Genomic DNA, 18,294 nt, shown 5'->3' on the forward strand with positions numbered 1-18,294 from the left:
AAACAATACAATCAGTTTAGAACAAAATACATATCAAAACTTCAAACTGAAAATGTCACATTAACCACAGGGGTCCTTCAGGGTTTTCTGCTGTGCCCTCTTTTGTTGTTATGATTTTTGAATGATTTACAGTGGGATCTTCCACAACCCAAATGCATACCTTTGCCGATGATATTGTTATTACACATGCTGACCCACAGGCTAGCACTATCACCATGGGATTATAATAAGACTTCATGTACCCCGTGAGCTGGTTAACTACTAACTGGCTAGTTAAAACTATCACAAAAACACAGCAGATGATGTTTGGAACTTTAAACTATGTTAAAAATGCCTGTAATATATTTCTCACTGACCTCACAAATATGCCACTGCTAGTACAACCCAAAAATATTTAGGAATCATTTAGATTATTCTTTATAATGTAGCATACAAGAATGCACACACACACACACACACACACACACACACACACACACACACACACACACACACACACACACACACACACACACACACACACACACACACACACACACACACACACACACACACACACACACACACACAACTGATCAAACACACACACACACACAAACACACACACACACACACAAAACTGATCAAACACACACATACACACACACACACAAAACTGATCACACACTTAACTAGCCATTAACTTCTGTCACAACTTAAACTTGCTTCTGTCACAACTTAAACTTGCCTACATAATTCATGATCATCCCAAGACACCAGAAGATAAATTGCTGTTACCACATTAATACCCTGTCTTAAATATCTCTTAAATATCTCCTCCCTCTTAGTGTACTATAGACAACAGAAAACAAAATACTAAGATCTGTAGCACAAATAATATCAGATAAACTGACAACATAGTTCAAGTTATGCAGAAACTAAGAGTTCATATGCTCAAGGAGAATATATGTGCAAGTTCTACTAATCATGGCTAAGTAACATAGACAACTACACTTCAGGTCTGTGTGCGCTTGCAATCATAATTGATAGGATAATTGAAAGACTATCCCTTTTTGCTTATTGTAGCTTACATTGCCTACTCATTCAGGACATTTTAGCAAAAACGCACTTTACATATATGTTTTGTAAATGATGTCTATTGTGCTCCCCTTTATCTGTATTATTTCAATGCATGTTTACTACTAAAGTACATATAATGATATAATGAATACTGGCTAAATACTCATGCTTTTGATGCAAACTCTGCTTATACTTTTGTTATAAGTATTTATGCTTTGTTACAGATTTAACGTGTTTTCTTTCTTATGATAGTTGTTGCCTCTGCCACCTTTGATTTCATTTTAGTTAAAAAAAGGGTTAAATACCAGTTTACTTACCTGCTTAGCAAATGCAATCAATCAATCAATCAATCCATCAATCCATCAATCAATAAATAAATACATTTTCAGTTTGCTGGAAACTAGAATCAAACATTTTTTGTTTGCATGCTCATATCCAAAATATATTAAGAGCAGTGAAGTAAAACTGTGAAGACTATATGACATAAAGAGAAAGGAAGGTGCTTCCAGTCTTTTCTGGTAGCGTAGGATTTTAAGCCCATGATCTTGTTTGGCAGAAACCTCTGGAATCCTGGAAGTTGTTTGATATGTCTAGTCAAAATGGGAGCATTATACTATATAACTGGGATGGTAAGTGCTGATTATAAGGGGATAATTACGTTCTTTGAGTCAGTGTTGCTGGATCGCTCGGCTTTGCCCAAAATGCAATTGAGTGGAAAATGAAGAGAGGTAAGACTATGACAAAGTATTTATATTGCAGTCATCATCAAAGGCCATAGTAGTGGACAGACTGAAAAAGCAGGGCAGTGTTTATTGAGTAGATAAAAGTGACTCCTACATATCTTTATTCTTAGCCCTGATATTTTGGCAAACTTGTTGAACTCAAGACTCCTAATAGGCACTTTTTAGGTAGGATAATCAATGCATACAAATATCTTTACACCAGGATGCTATTACTGTATGTTGAGGGTTATCATGAATATCTCAGACCTTGCTGTGCAGCTATAGGTTTAACTCTTGAGCTTCTAGAGTCAGAATAAACTGCAAAATAAAACTGGCTTGTTTCACTGCAATAGATGAGATTGAGCCAAATGCTGCTGAAAATTAAAAAAATCCCCCTCTAGATATTAAAATGTGGAGTAGAATAAAGAAAACAAAGAGGCCATTGCTAATGATCTCTATCAAGTCAAGTGCTTTTGCCAGTACAGTTGACTTCTAAATTATATATTCCACTCATACACATGTATACATTTTTTTGTGTTGGAAGAGATGAGAGTTTCACCTTCCTTGGAATGTGTCCCAAATATTTAAAGTATATATCAAATTGTACTCAAAATATAATGTTTTTGGTGTGATATTGTCTTTTAATCAGTCTCCCAAGTTCTGTCCAATCACATTGTATGATGCATCTCAAATGTCCAGGGTCCAATGACCATGCCTAATTGCACTGCTCTCATTGAGTGGTAGTGATGCAGGCCTAACTTGGACCAATACGTTCCATATCCAAAATTATTCGGGTCTATATAAGAACATCAACTTTTTAAAACATCGAATGTTCTAATATCGACCTCTATTCAGTGAACGCTGACAATATCGAACATGCAGAACAGCTAATGTTTTCCCAGGGAAAAAATTCACTTTTCTGACACACATACACACAACACAAACACACCAAAAAAACAGCAATCCACACACATACACCTAAAATCCTACATCTAACCCTACACTAAAATGTACACACACCATTAGCTATCCATTTACCTTAACCCAAACCCTAACCCTAAGTTCCGTCACTATCACACACTCACCTCACCCGTGCCTTAACCCTAACTCACCTACCCTGCCCTAACTCTCACGTCTACACAATCGCATACTTACCTGATCCATGCCCTAACCCTAACTCACCTACCCCATGACCTAACCCTCACATCCACACAACTGCACACTTACCTGATCCTGACCCATAACTTTCCACCACAATGCTGAACAAAGTGAAGCCACAGGAATGGCCAACTGAATTCTTCCCTAGGAAGAAATTTGGTGTTCTGCAGCTTTGCTATTTTCAGTGTTTTCTGAATAGGGGTCGATATTAGAACATTCAAACTTGTGAAACTTTGATGTTCTAATATAGACCCAATTATTCTAAGTTTGAGAGGATCCTTTGGCCAGCCATTTACATAAGGCCAAGTATTAGTGACATGTTAAAAAGTTTATAAATAACATAGAATGTCTAAGTCCCTAAAAAACAATGTGTATGAGCAATAAGTGTCTGCTTTTACAGACAGACATTCTTAAGATATTTCATTATAGAGATCTTGCATCAATTAAAATGAAACCAAGAAATTATATCCATCCTATACATAGTGAAAATCCAAATAAATAAATAAATAAATAAAATAAATAAATAAATACATAAATTAAATAAAACTTTCTCATTAAAAAAATTGAGTGGTGAATCATCCCATTCTATGAAGATACTGTCAATAAATTTAACCTAGACATTCATTTTCTTAAAAAACGCAGACCTGTAAATAAGTGTTTCTTCTCATTTGGCCAGAGCAGTGTTTGCAAGATTTAGTACCATTACTTTCCCGTAATAATGCCTCTCATCTGCTTGCGCATGCTTCCATAGAATGTAGCTGTTGAAGACCAGGATATCTATTAGTTCTGTATTAAGGGATATTACTTCTAGTAGGGTGGTGGTGTGGAAGATCAGTGATTCCTTTACTGCTCCATTACAAAAACTGTCAGATAATATAATACGTGAAAAGTTTCTATCAAATGTTACCAGTGTGGTGTTTTGGGTAACTTTTATGTCCTTGATTCTTTTCTGCAAGTCCAGGATATCTAAAGTAAAGAAATATGCTCTTTTGATTAAGGACATAATGATGAATTGCAAGTAGATGTCTAGTAGTTCAATAGATGAGGCCCTGCACACTACTATGAGCTGCTCTGTACATTCATATAAGTCTAAGGAATGCTAAAGAACCTTGGTATTCTTGGGTGTGGAACAATCGGGAATTTGAGTAGTTTATTGGTACTCAAACTTCAATCATTCTACATTTAATTATTTGATGATATTATCATAAGCCATAGAGATCTCTTCCATTTGTGCTTCCTGAAAAAAACTCTACATAATCTAACATTTTTCTCAGTTCTTTAATTACATAAAACTGTTTCTTGATAACATTTCTACAGTCTTTGTCTACTTTCATAAGTCTGTGGCTTTTTTCCTGATTAAGGTTCTTCATGTTGGTAATTTTATTTTTACTAATATTATAAAGTTTCTTCTTTCAGGGCTTGCTCAGTAGTGACTGAAACATCAACCAAAAGAGTGCAACTCGTGTTTAGATTTATAGGTCTATAAGGTGGATAACAAAAAATGTTAAGTCTCTTCCACTCATGGAAATATATAATGCTGCTGTCATTAGTCTGCTCACTGTCATCATCTAAAGGTTCCAAAGGTTGTCAGACACTATGTCACCTTTCTTATTTCTTATCAAGAAAATACTTTCTCGTTCAGTTTACAGGAACATAGTTTTATGTTTATTAGAGTATCCATAAGGTTACTTTGGCTTTGTGGAATAAATGCCATTCCATTTTCTAATACACATACCTCTGTCTCTCTGACTAACTGCTTAGAGGAGATCCAGACCTTGATTTTGTGACCTATGGAAGGTTTGTTGTGTGGAGTGTTCCAGGCCTTGACTGAGTGACTAATGGAAGGTTTGCAGTGTGAAGTGTACCAGACCTTGACTTAGTGACTGATGGAAGGCTTATTCCTGACCTTTACTCAGTGCCTAATGGAAGGTTTCTTAAGTGAAGTGTTCCAGGTGTTGACTTGGTGACTAATGGAAGGTTTCTTCAATAGAGTGTTCCACACCTTGATTTATTGACTAATTGAAAGTTTGTTGAGTGGAGAGTTCCAGACCACAATTTAGTGACTGATGGAAAATTTGTTGAGTGGAGTGTTCTTTGCTGAGTGTTTCAGGTCTTGTATTTTTTCTAATTCATGTGGTGTGGATGTGGACTCCTCTTGTAGTTACTCTGCCTGGAGTTCACAGGGGTGATTAGTCATTCAACAACTGTAATTGTTTTACCTTCTGTAGAGTCATTCATGTGTTCATTTGTTCTGATCCTAGAGCATATGGCCATTCCAAAACCACATTTTTGATTCCATGGATGTAGCAAGGAGGTCTAGTGTCGTTTTGATGTAATTAGTGTTTTTTTTTCTGGTGTTCAGTGATGAGTTTAGCCTTTTTTATGCTTGGTGTGATTGCCTTCTTGTGCATGTGACATAGAGCTCTTCAGTAGGAGATCATCACTGTTTCCTTCCTTTGAGATGGTGCTTGTAAACAGCTTGGCTTTGTCAAAAAATATAATCAAGGGAAAATGTGCAGCTTTCATGGTAAAACAATAATCGTATAGAAGTCTGAATTTCATAGTAAATTATAATAAAGAATGCATTAAAATGTAAAATGTTTAAAAGAAAACCTTACAAAAGAATTTTTCAAAATAATGTTCTTTAGAGGACAGTCGAATGATTAAGAATAAACAGAAATGTAAAAAAAGTAAATAGGCATTTGTATGTTTTAGCCACTTTTGTTTGTGGTTCTTACAATCATTATACTATAAAACGAGTAATATGTGTTGAGTAATATTCAGTGAAAATACTAACATGAGCAGAAATAAAACCTATATATAAACAAAAAACAGAACATAGAAAATAAATACTTGATTTGCATAAAGATGTGATATCACATAAGAGATGCATCATCAATACTTTCGAAAAGGATTGAATGAGTTGGTCTGTATAATACTATTTATATACATGATGCATAACTTAAAAGATTTTGATTGTACTCTATTTTCTGTTGGTTTTCCCCTTGGCCTATCCTGTGAAGTATCATTTGTTCACAGATGGACTTCCCTGGTCAACAAATGTAAAATAAAATAAAAAATGTACTGCTCATTTTACTTTAAATGGAGTATGATTTAGAGTAACATGTAGGTCTAAGTCTAGTACATAGCTCTAAACTGTCAAGATTTTTTGCAGAGCGTCCAGATTTTTTTGCTTCATATTGTTAGTATTTTTCCTCATAAAATTTGTGGGTTGCTGGTAAATCACTGAGGACTGAAGTCATTAATTAATGACAGACATTTAAGTTTCAGGTATCTTTCCTTCAGAAAATGTATAATAACACAAAGCCTTTTAAGTAAGCAACCTTTTATGTTTATAAGAGCAATATTTAAAATGTACCCCTATTTTTGGCCTTTGTTCCCCACATTATTTTTGGCTTTGTCTAAATTTCTCCTAGTAAAAGTTTGGAAGGTATTGTCTGCTATGGTCATGAAAATTCACAAATCCATGTACTATGGCTAGTAGTGTCTTAGCTGCATGAGCATACATTCTCTGGCATTGTTTATAAACTTTGGACGTATAGGCAACTAGTTTAACTTCTTGACTGTACCAATATGTTCTGAATCAAATCCAGTTGTAACATGACTGGCACAAAAATACTTCTGTGTAGGTACTTTATGTGTTAAATGTTTCAACATTTCAAATAGAAACTAGGGCAGGGCAAAAGAGTTTGCTGCCCTGGGTATAGGCAGTCATGGGTTGCATTACTGGAATGCAACAGCTTTCTTTTATAAATGCTAATGGTGCACTGCAGTCTCTGTAACACTACCTGCCCAGTTATCTGGAATTTTCTAAATAATCATATGTCCTTTGTGAATATCAACATGATTCATATGATTGTCTTACAAATGTAAGAGAACTATATGTACTGTGTATATTTAACTACTGGTACAGAAGTGTGTGTTGAACGGGGCTTGTACAGTACTGAGCTTCAAGAATGTAACCACGGCATATCCTGCTGGAACATAGAAGATTAACTAACAAAACTTCAAGAAAAATAAGTTGAAATTAAGTGTTTTATGATGTGCTATAACAGTTTCAAAGCAGCAAGCAGACACAATGTCTAGAGGTAGAATCCTTCTGTTGTCTGAAAAGAAAAGTAATTACTAGGTTTGAAATGTAAAGTGTTTGATTGCTTTATGACTTCCTAGCAGCTGCACGTCTGAGAGATATGTACTTCTCACACATAGATGTTAAAATTCTATAAGTTTCTGTTTAGCCTGGGAACTGAAGTCAGGTTACAAAGACTGATGTCACCTAAGCTAACCCTGCAGTAATGTTTGATATTAATTTAAGAACTCTGTCAGAGAGAGGCAAAGCACTTTGTATCTTGTCTTGGAAACATCCACTCAGCACTTCTGTCTGTGTGTTGTCTGTAAGTAAGACTTAGGACATAGTATCTCTCTTAGATATAGATAGGAATATAGTAAAGATTAGTTTAGATGTTTTCTGCATTTATTTGAGAATGTCCTGCAATGTTGTTTTAAAATATTTCCAGAGATTCTGAACTCCAAAGTAACTGTTTTGATTTATTGAGTATTGTCTTGTTCTTTCGTTTTCTATTATTAAATATATTTAAACTGATTTTTATGGCTGATATTTGTGAAACATATTTAAGCTCTTAGAGTACTTGCATATGTATTTGGTGACACTGTACAGGCCACTCCTAAATAGCTTTGCAAGTCTTTGTCAAAACTATCATTTGGATTAATAATAACATTAGACAGTAGGATTGAACACTCTTTGTAAGGGCCTTATAGTAGCTGATAAGTATGGTGGATGGTAGCAGCTGGTACTATCTTGTAGTCTGGGCAGAAGGGGGCATAGCTAGTAAACCTGTGCCAGCCTTTCCCAGGTGAGCCTGTGTGTGTGTGTGTGTGTGTGTGTGTGTGTGTGTGTGTGTGTGTGTGTGTGTGTGTGTGTGTGTGTGTGTGTGTGTTTGTATATCAATCAAATCTCAAAGTGTGTGTGTGTGTGTGTGTGTGTCAGCTACTTGGGCAGGGACACAAAACACTGGTTTGACAGAGAGGGTGCTGGAGATCTTACCTTGGCCACTCAGCTTAGATCTCAACCTTATAGCTGTGACAGTGGGGAGCCTTATTGCAGATCAGGAGAAAGTGTCAGAAACCATCCTCAGACTGACTGAGATCTCTGTGTGCTCTTAAAGAAAACTGTATTTTACTGTGTGTGTACTTCTCATCCTCATATTCTGTACATCCCTCACTGTTTCCAGTGGTGAGGATTGAGGCTCCTTGATTATTGGCCCAGTGCAGGGGCATCACATATATATTGGTGGCAGTGGTGGGATATCAACATCACATATTAATTGATTGATAGTGGTGAGTTAGCCACATCACATATTAATTGCCTTGTAGTGCTGTGGATATCGAATTCCTTTAGCCTATGTACAGTGGTCACTGAAGGTGTTTGTACTCTCAATCAGCCACACAGTGAACATTCAGAGTACATATCACAATTGTTTTATTTTTTTGTTAGCTTAGCTTAGTTAGTCAGGGAGAGCAGGCAAGCTGCCATCACAGGAGTATGGCAATTTGACAAGGATCCAGCTGGCTGAAATATGCCAGGTTAAAGGACTGGTGCATGCCAACCTGACTAAAGCAGATATGATTGCAACTTTAGTCACAGCTTCAACACAGAATAGCAACCAAGAGGACAATCAGACTGGCAGTGGAGATGTACAACTCTCAGAAAATGGACAGCTCAACCTTTCCACAGAGGAATTAAAAATATATCTGTAATTAAAGATACTTGAGTTAGAGGCCAAGCATTTGCAAATAGAAGCAGCACAGAGACTGAAATATCTTGAGGCTGAGGAAAATGAAAAACTGCAATTGCTAGAGGTGGAGGAGAATGAGAGGCAGAGGCAACATGACAAAGAGACGCTGGCTTTTCGCCAGAGTCATGGAGGCAATGGGGAAGGGTGTAATTGAACCCTAGAAGCAACAAAGGTCAGTAAATTTCTTCCACAGTTTACAGATGGGGATAATTTTGATAATTTCATTCATATGTTTGAGAGGGTATGTAAACAGTACAATGGTGATCAAGCACTCTGGGTATGGTTTCTAACCCCCTTACTCTATGGTAAGGCTGTAACTGTTATTTCTAAACTGTCTGACTGATTGTTTAAATTATAATATTGTAATAAACTGTTTGGTAGAATGCTTTAAGTTAACACCTGAAGCTTATAGGAAGAAGTTTCCTGAAAATAGATGTAAGGCAGACAAAAGCGTGTGCTTGAATATGTTGCTGAACTATGCACTTATTTTCATAGATGGGTGATTGGATGTAAGGTCACCACTTCTGAAGGGCTGGCAGACCTTTTAGTGAGGAAACAAGCCCTTATCACTTTGCCTGAGGACATGAGAATCTGGTTAGCTGATAGACAATGCAATACTGCAGATGAGTTGGGGAAGAAGGGAGACATATACCTAGAAAGCAGTTCACTGATGCAGAGGAAAGGGACAGCCAGTGTTTCTCATAGGTCTAAGGAAACACATGGTGGGAAGCCTAGACTGCCTGAGCAGAGTCTGGCAGTAGCAAGGACAGCTACTAGTCCTGGTACATGTACAGGACCAAGGGTCAAATGTTTTAAATGCACCCGAGGGGCCATGTGGCATATAGATGTCCACAGAGGCAAGTTGGGGAACAAAAGATGGGAGAGCCAGTAAGTGGGAATGACAAAATCTCATCAGTAAGTTGTCTGGAGACAACAAGGGTACCAAACTACCACAAGAGGTTATATCCTATCTTAGTAAATGGGAAAGAGGCCATTGCTAACAGAGGCACAGTCTCTGACCTAACTGTTGTAAAGCATGCAATGGTTACAGAGGAGCACTACTTGCCTGGGCAGTCTACTCTAGTCAGAGCTTTAGGAGGGACCCCATTCCAAATATCTTTGGCTAGGGTTCACCTTGACTGGGATGGTGGAAACAGAATCCACCAAGTAGGGTGTTTGAGGATATGCCTGCAGATGTAATGTTAGGGAATGATTTTGATATTGCAGTACCCTATGTGCATGCAGTTATACGCAGTCAGGCTTGGAGACAGGCATGTGGGACTGGTAGTCTGGGGAAGACCTAGACAGACTTCACACTTGCAGCCAGAACAGGTGAGATTGTTACTTCAGGGAGGGAGCTACCCTCTAGCAGTGAGACTGAAGGTGAGCCACAGCTGTTTGTGGGTATTGATATTCCCTTGGACAGGGTGACTGCAAGGGCAGAGGTGAGTAGTAGTACCCAGGCTGACAGTGAGGCACCATTGTCAGAGGATACCAGGCATCCTGTGGAAGGAGAGCTGGGAAGGGTTACAAAGAGAGAGTTGGGACAGGCTTAGCTCTCAGACCCTACATTACAAGGAATGAGGGAGGTAACTAGTAAGGCAACTGATTTTCAAGTGAAACGGGGATCTGTATACTGGGACAAAGGGTTACTGTATAGAGAGTGGACCCCTGAGGGAGGGCTCAAGGGTGAAAGAATACAGCTGTTGGTAGTGCCCAGAGCCTACCATCTGGCACTTCTAGCCATAGCTTATGATATTCCCTTTGCAGGTCATATGAGCATAAAATGTACAAAGAGACATATTATGCAGAACTTTTATTGACCTGGGATTTCCAGAAATGTAACAGGGTACTGCAGGACCTGTGAGCAGTGCCAAAAGGTAGGCAAAGCAGGAGACAAGGTGAAAGCTCCTTTGATGCCTTTGCCTATGATTGAGGAGCCATTTCAGAGGGTAGCTATGGATATTGTGGGCCCTCAGAGTACCTAGGCCAAGTTCCACAGGGAAAAAGTATATCCTAGTGGTAGTGCCATGAGATGCTGGCACTGTCCTCCATTGAGGCAGAAAAGGTGGCAAATACTTTGTTAGAGATTTTAAGCAGGGTAGGTTTTCCAAATGAAATACTGACTGACTGAGGTTCCAATTTCATGTCAGACCTGCTGACTTATCTATGGAAGTACTGTTGGGTGAAGCACCTAAGGACCACCCCTACCATCCCCAAATTAATGGTCTTATTGACAGGTTAAATTCTAAACTCAAGTCCATGCTACGAGCATTTACAGACCAGTTTAAGAGAGAGTGAATCAAATATTTGCCCCATCTGATGTTTGCTTACAGAGATGTTCCCCAGGAATCCACAGGTTTTTCACCCTTTGAGCTGCTGTATGGGCATAGTGTGAGGGGAACTCTAGATTTGATTTGAGATGAGTGGGAGGGTGAGTGTGACTCCCACCAGCAGTATGTTGTGGCATATGTCCTAAACTTCAGGACAAGGCTTGGAAAACCATGGGCTTGGTCCAGGAGAACCTGGCAGAAGCCCAACAACAGAAAAATGTTCAGTATGACAGGAATTTTTGAGCTAGAGAGTATGCTGTAGGGCACCAGGTAATGGGTTTCATTTCTGTAAGACACAACAAGCTGTAGCCAGCTTTGGAGGGACTCTACAAGGTGGTAAAGAAAGTCAGTGATGTTAACTACATGGTAGAACTGCTAGGCAGGAGTCAGGGGCACAAAGTGTACCATATTAACATGATGAAACCTTACCATGATAGGGAGGCCCTTGTGCTAAGTATTTGCAATTGATGGCAGGAGGAGGCTGAGGGGGATCTGTTGACTAATCTCCTCAGTGAGGCTCGGACTGACACCTCAGTGGAATGGGTAGCAATGTCCCAGCAGCTGTCCCCTACCCAGGTTCAAGAAATTTGAGCAGTGTTACAGGAGTTTGGGGGCATGTTCACTGGGAAACCAGGGTGCACCCACCTGGTGCAGCACCATGTGGATACAGGACCCCAAAGCCCTATTAAGCTGGCCGCTTATAGGGTGCCTGAAAGAGTCAATTAGACTCTGAAGGAGGAGATATAGGAAATGTTGGAACTAGGGGTAATTCAGGGGTCTAGCAGTCCCTGGGCCTTGCCAGTGGAGCTGGTACCAAAGAAGGATGGGAGTGCCAGGTTCTGTGTGGACAACACAAAATTAAATAGTCACACAGAGTCAGATGCTTATCTCATGCCTAGGGCAGATGAAGCCCTTGAACAGTTGGGTGGGGGTAAATATCTTACCACCATTGATCTAACCAAAGGTTATTGTCAGGTGCCTTTGACTCCCATTGCTAGAAAGAGGTCAGCTTTTGTGACTCCTTTTGGCTTGTATGAGTTCACAAAGATACTCTTTGGGATGAAAAATATCCCAGCAACTTTCCATTGTCTGGTAGATCATATCCTAGAAGGAGCTGGAGATTTTGCCATTGCTTACATAGATTATATTGCCATCTACAACCATTCCTGGCAAGTGCATCTTCAGTATGTCGGGTCTATATGAGGCTATCGAATGGACAAAATAGTGAATGCTATTTAGTTGATCTGATACTGTCAAAATGGCAAAATAGCGAAGTCACGGAACATCAAATTCTGTGGGCCGTCTTCGGTACTTTGCCATTTCCTCCACTATGGTGCGATCTCAGAGTTGGTATATTTAAGTAGGGGGGTGTTGCGGGCACAGCCCCCCACTTGGGGGGTGTAGACGGTGAAGACCCCCACTTAAATTTGTGTTTATGTTTATTTATTTTTTTTTTTTTACGAAGCAGCAAATGTTTTCCCTGGGAAAAATTCACTGTTCCATTTGTTTGATATTTTGTTGTTTCGATATTATCGGTACGATGAAATAGTGTTCGCTGTTTACATCGTACAATAATATGATATAGACGCCAGCATTTTAGAGAAGTGCTGGGCAGACTACAGAGGGCATGGTTGACCATTAAGCCCAGCAAATGTCTGGTAGGTATGACAGAGGTATCTTACCTGAGACATACAGTGGGGAGTGGTAAGATCAGACCAGAACCTGCTAAAGTGGAAGCCATTCAGGCATGTCCTGTCCCTGTTACCAAAAAGCAGGTGAGGGCATTCTTAGGGATAGCAGGATACCACAGAAAGTTCATCCTCAGCTATAGTTCCATAGCTGCTCCCCTCACAGGCCTGACAAAGAAAAACAGGCCAGATAAGGTAGTGTGGACTCCAGCATGTAAGCAGGCATTCCAGAAGCTTAAAGGAGCTTCGGGAGGACCCCCTGTGTTAGCAAGTCCAGATTACAGCAAAGAATTTTTTGTGCAGGTGGATGCTTCAAACTATGGGATGGGGGATGTACTTAGCCAGGTTTCCTCAAAGGGAGAAGAGCACCCAGTGGTATAGCCCAATCACAGGATCAAACCTAGGGAGGAATGCTATACATCTGTAGAAAAGGAATACCTAGTTATAGTGTGGGCACATCAGAAACTTTAGCCTTATCTGTATGGAAGGAAATTCACTGTAGTTACAGACCACAATTGCTTAACATGGCTACATTCAGCCAGCCAAGAAAATGCCAAGTTACTAAGGTGGAGCCTAGTGTTGCAAGCATACGATATGACAATACAGCATGACAGTGAAGTTAGCAATGCCAATGCAGATGGGGTCTCAAGACAGGTAATGGAGTAAGGTATTCCCAGATAGGCTCAACCCTTTCAAGCAACATTTCTCAAGGGTCATATGTCCTTTGTGAATATCAACATGATTCATATGGTTATCTTATAAATGTGAGAGAACTATATGTTATGTGTATATTAAACTTCTGGTACAGAGTGTGTGTTGAACAGGGTTTATGCAGAGCTGAGCTTCAAGAATGTAACCACAGCATACCCTGCTGGGACATAGAAGATTAACTTACAAAGTTTTAAGAAAATAAGTTGAAATTAATTGCTTTATTGTGTGCTATAAAAGTTAGTTTCAATGCAGCAATCAGACAAAATGTCTAGATCTATAAGTTTTTCTGTTGTCTGAAAAGAAAAGTAATGACTAGGTTTAAAATGTAAAGTGCTTGATTCTATAATTCTATAAGTTTCTGTTTAGCCTGGGAACTTAAGTCAGGTGACAATGAGTGATGTCATCTAAGCTAACCGAGCAGTAATGTTTGATATCAATTTAAGAACTCTCTCAGAGAGAGAGAGACTATGCATTTTGTATCTTGTCTTACACCTAAAAACATCCACTCAACACTTCTGCCTGTGTGTTGTCTCTAAGTAAGACTTATGGCATAGTATCTCTCTTAGATATAAATAGGACTATAGTAAATATTAGTTTAAATGTTTTCTGTATTTATCTGAGAATGTCCTGTAATGTTGTTTTAAAATATTTCCTGTGATTTTGAACTCTGAATTAACCATGATGATTTATTGAGTATTGTCTTGTTCATTTATTATTTATTATTAAATATATTTAAATCTTTCTTTGTGGCTGATATTTGTGAGACATATTTAAGCTTTTAGAGTATTTGCATATGTATTTGGTGACACTATACAGGCCAGTCCTAAATAGCCTTGCAAGTCTTGGTCAAAACTACCATTTGGATCAATAGTAATATTACACAGTAGGATTGGACACCCTTTATAAGTGCCTTATAGTAGCTGATAAGTACGGTGGATGGTGGCAGCTGATACTACCTTATACTCTGGGCAGAAGGGAGCATAGCTAGTAAACCTGTGCCAGCCTTTCCCATGTGTGTGTGTGTGTGTGTGTGTGTGTGTGTGTGTGTGTGTGTATATATATATATATATATATATATATATATATATATATATATATATCAAATCTCAAAGTGTGTGTGTGCCAGCTACTTCGGCAGAGACATGAAGCACTGGCTGGACCGAGAGGGTGGTGGAGGTCTTAGCTTGGCCACTCGGCTGAGATCTCAACCCTATAGCTGTGCCAGTGGGGAGTCTTATTGGGGATCTGGAGGAAAAAGGGAGAAAACAGCCCCAGACTGACTGTGATCTCTGTGTGCTCTTAAGGGAAATTGTACTTTACTGTGTGTGTGTACTTGCCATCCTCCCATTGTGTACATTCCTCACTGTTGCCAGTGTTTAGGACTGATGCTCCTTGATTACTGGCCTAGTGTATGGGGAGTCACAGTCACATCTAAAGTGCTTGCTACAATTGTATCAAGCTATTTTCTGCAGTTTAGGAGTAGAATAACTTTTTTTTTACTTCTCAAGCTGTTGGGGCAGAGTGTGGGCAAATGGGCAAAATTTGGGACAATTTTCAAAGTTACTATTCTCCTCTGACTTGCTTAAAATATTAAGTGAACAACAGGTTTGCATCAACATACCTGGTGACATTGACTGTAGCTCAGGGTCATAAGACTAGAGCTCAATCCAGAGTTGTCTTTATTTGCTTAGATCCCGCTATAGTTAGCCTGCTTTTTGAAGCTTGAATTTTGATCTGACTTTCAAATCCCTCCCTTGCCTTTTTATTGCTATTGTCCATTAGATTCAAAATACCAAGTGTCCACTCAGCAAACCAGTATTGGTCTTCAGTAAAATTCCTTTACTATAAATTGTCTTCTGCTTGATACCCTCACCACACTCTTAGAGGGTCCTAAATTAACCTTGCTCCATCCTTGGCAGATACATGATTTATTTTATTATTTTATACTTCAGTTAACTGTTTTAGAGTGCTACTACTGCTTTATTTTGCTTTATTTGTTGATTTTTAATTTGAACCATTTTAAAAATGCTTAATACTTGAAATCACCTTGTCCAGGTACTTTGTTTAAGTTGTTTTCTGATACTGCTACACTTTCAAGCAGTCCTTTTTCTGTTTTTACATTGAGTGGACTAAGTTAGTCAATCTAGCGACATTCAGGGGTGGTCTGGTCTGTATGAGTTTGTGAATAAGTAAGAAAACTTTAAGTGTAGTTGTTTTATTGGCCAGAGGACTTAGAAGCCAGTTTCTTATGTTTTGTGTAGCTGTATACATTTGTTCTATTTGTGCACCACTGCCCGAGTAGTGCTTTGTATAGACACAGACAGCTAAAAACACAGATTCCCTATTAAACCACCTCTGAAACTGTACCAGTAACTCACTGAGTATGCAGCAGCTGTTTTTGGTCTTGAGTAGCATAGACCTGCTTTTCTACATGCCTAGGAGCATTGCCCCTTGAATTCTGTGTGATATGATCAAGTCTATTGTCTAGCCCCAAAAGCACCCTTAGTCAGCACACAATTAACCCCTCATGCACTCCGCCCTTATAGCTCATCTAGTAAAGGTCCTGACATCATGGATATGCACCTTCAAAATTTCTCTGCAGTCAGTTTGATGGGAATGGGTATACTGAGACAACATAAGGATTGTCTAATGTTCGCTGACAAAAAGTTAATCTTCAAAGAAACAGAGTATGCAAGAGATGTATATACACAATCTCTCTGAAGGCAAAAATCTCACCTACAAAACTTGTAATAACAATCTAGTTGTCAGAAACAAACAAACTGCATCCACCACACACAGGACACTCCACACATAGACATACTTAAGGGTGAGACACTTAATTGCAATCTTCCCAAACCCCAAAGACATCCCAGACATTCAACCTGCAAAAATTATCCTCAGCAAACTTGAAGGCACACAACAGAAGCAAGACTTAACACTGCACATACAGTAACATGAAATGGAACATCAACTACCAGTCCCATAAAGCAAGTCAATACACTATCCAGGACTCTAGTCATAGGGGACTCCATTGTATGGCATACTGATACCCCACTCACCAGGCTTAACAAGGAGAAAATAACAGTCAGATGGCTATCAAGGCCTAGGATCTAACAAATTACACATGCACCTGTCCCCACTAGGCTTTTTAATATTGGCTAAAACATTGCCCTCCCCCATACAGCATTTAGCTATGTCTGAAACCTCAAAGGCAGCACATAAAAGTATGCAAAATCTTTGTAAATGGAGCCAGGTTCATGGAACAGGAAGATACAGCAAATCATCTAACTGACAAATTCAACTCCAACTTCACCCTCCTCTCACTCCCACCTGCCACCCCTGGAAATACCATCTAGCATTATCCATCCAACAATCAGAAGGGAGCAGGTCTTAGATGCTCTCTCTTAAGGCCAAGAGTGCATGTTTGATGGGTCAAGATAGTATCCCTCCATGCCACCTAAATTGCCTGAAATATGAATTACCAAGGCCACTGGTGTCACTATTCAACCATAGCCTGCACACAGACTTCATGCCAAGCTTGTGAAAGTCTGCAACAGTCACGTCTGTTGGATACCAGGAACTATAGATAGTGTGACTAGTCTTGATTACAAAATTATGGAAAGAATTATCAAGGAAATAACAACGACATAGGAAATCTTCAGACACCCGACTCAACCCAGTTTGGTTTTGTCAAAGGCATGTCATGTCTACTGAACTTGGTGGACTTATTTGAGAAGGCAATGTATGAGGCAAAACAGTCCATACTGCCTGTCTTAACATAACTAAAGCAAATTATACAATACCCCACTCTGGCATTTTAAACAGATTTATGGAATTTATGGAATTAGGCATAAATCTATATAATTTACTACATAGCCAGCTGGCTGATGTATGGTACCCAGGAAGCTAATCAACAGTGGAATCCCGAGGGCTCTGTGTTGGGTCTACTTCTCTTTGGAATCTATATTTTGAAAGTCAATGACCTTTGGCATACCAAGTTTGCAGATGGTTGCAAGTTAGGAGCAATCACAGAAACCACCAAGTTATCAACATCTTACAGGTACATTTAACATAGACAAATGACTGTTGCCAAAGTCATGATTTAAAACTCAATGTTAAGAAATCCATACTGGTAGCTGGCTACCCAGGAAACCTACCTCATTGATAAAACACTCCAAAAAGTAGGTACTGTAGTCATGTACTTGGGAACTCATGTTGATCATAACCTGGCTTTTGACCAACATGTGTGTAAAGTTGCAAGAAAATCATTCTGTGTCACTCAACCTACAATTAAGGCCAAGGCAACCAGGCCCAGGGAAGTCATCATGCCACCATACTCAGTCAGATTTATAATTAAATACAATGCCGCTTTTAATATGTACCTGACCAGGCACATGCCACAACTTGAACGTTCACAGAGGCTTCTCACCAAAATAATCCAGGACTTAAACATGATGTCTATGCAGATCACCTCAAAGCCCTATCTCTATGCTCTGTTTCCTAAAGACTGCTGAGAGGCAGGTTATGCTTGGCATAAAAGGCATCCTTAGATCCTGCTCTGATGGACCTTTTGTCTATCCACAAAAAGAGCAGCACAAGAATTACTAGAACTAAAGATTTAAACTTTGTTTGTGATTTAAACTGGAGAAAGAGGTATGTATCACAGAAGTACCTCCATTCTCTGGAATAAGTTTCCCATCTATGTGAAGCAGAACTCCTCCCTAACCCAAGTGCAGCCTCAACCAGTGAATGGAAAATTGGGACATCATCCCTGATCTGACACCTC

The sequence above is a fragment of the Protopterus annectens genome, chromosome 4.part0 (genome assembly GCF_019279795.1).
Source record: "Protopterus annectens isolate FY-2018-M chromosome 4.part0, PAN1.0, whole genome shotgun sequence".
In the NCBI taxonomy this organism is placed as follows: Eukaryota; Metazoa; Chordata; order Ceratodontiformes; family Protopteridae; genus Protopterus; species Protopterus annectens.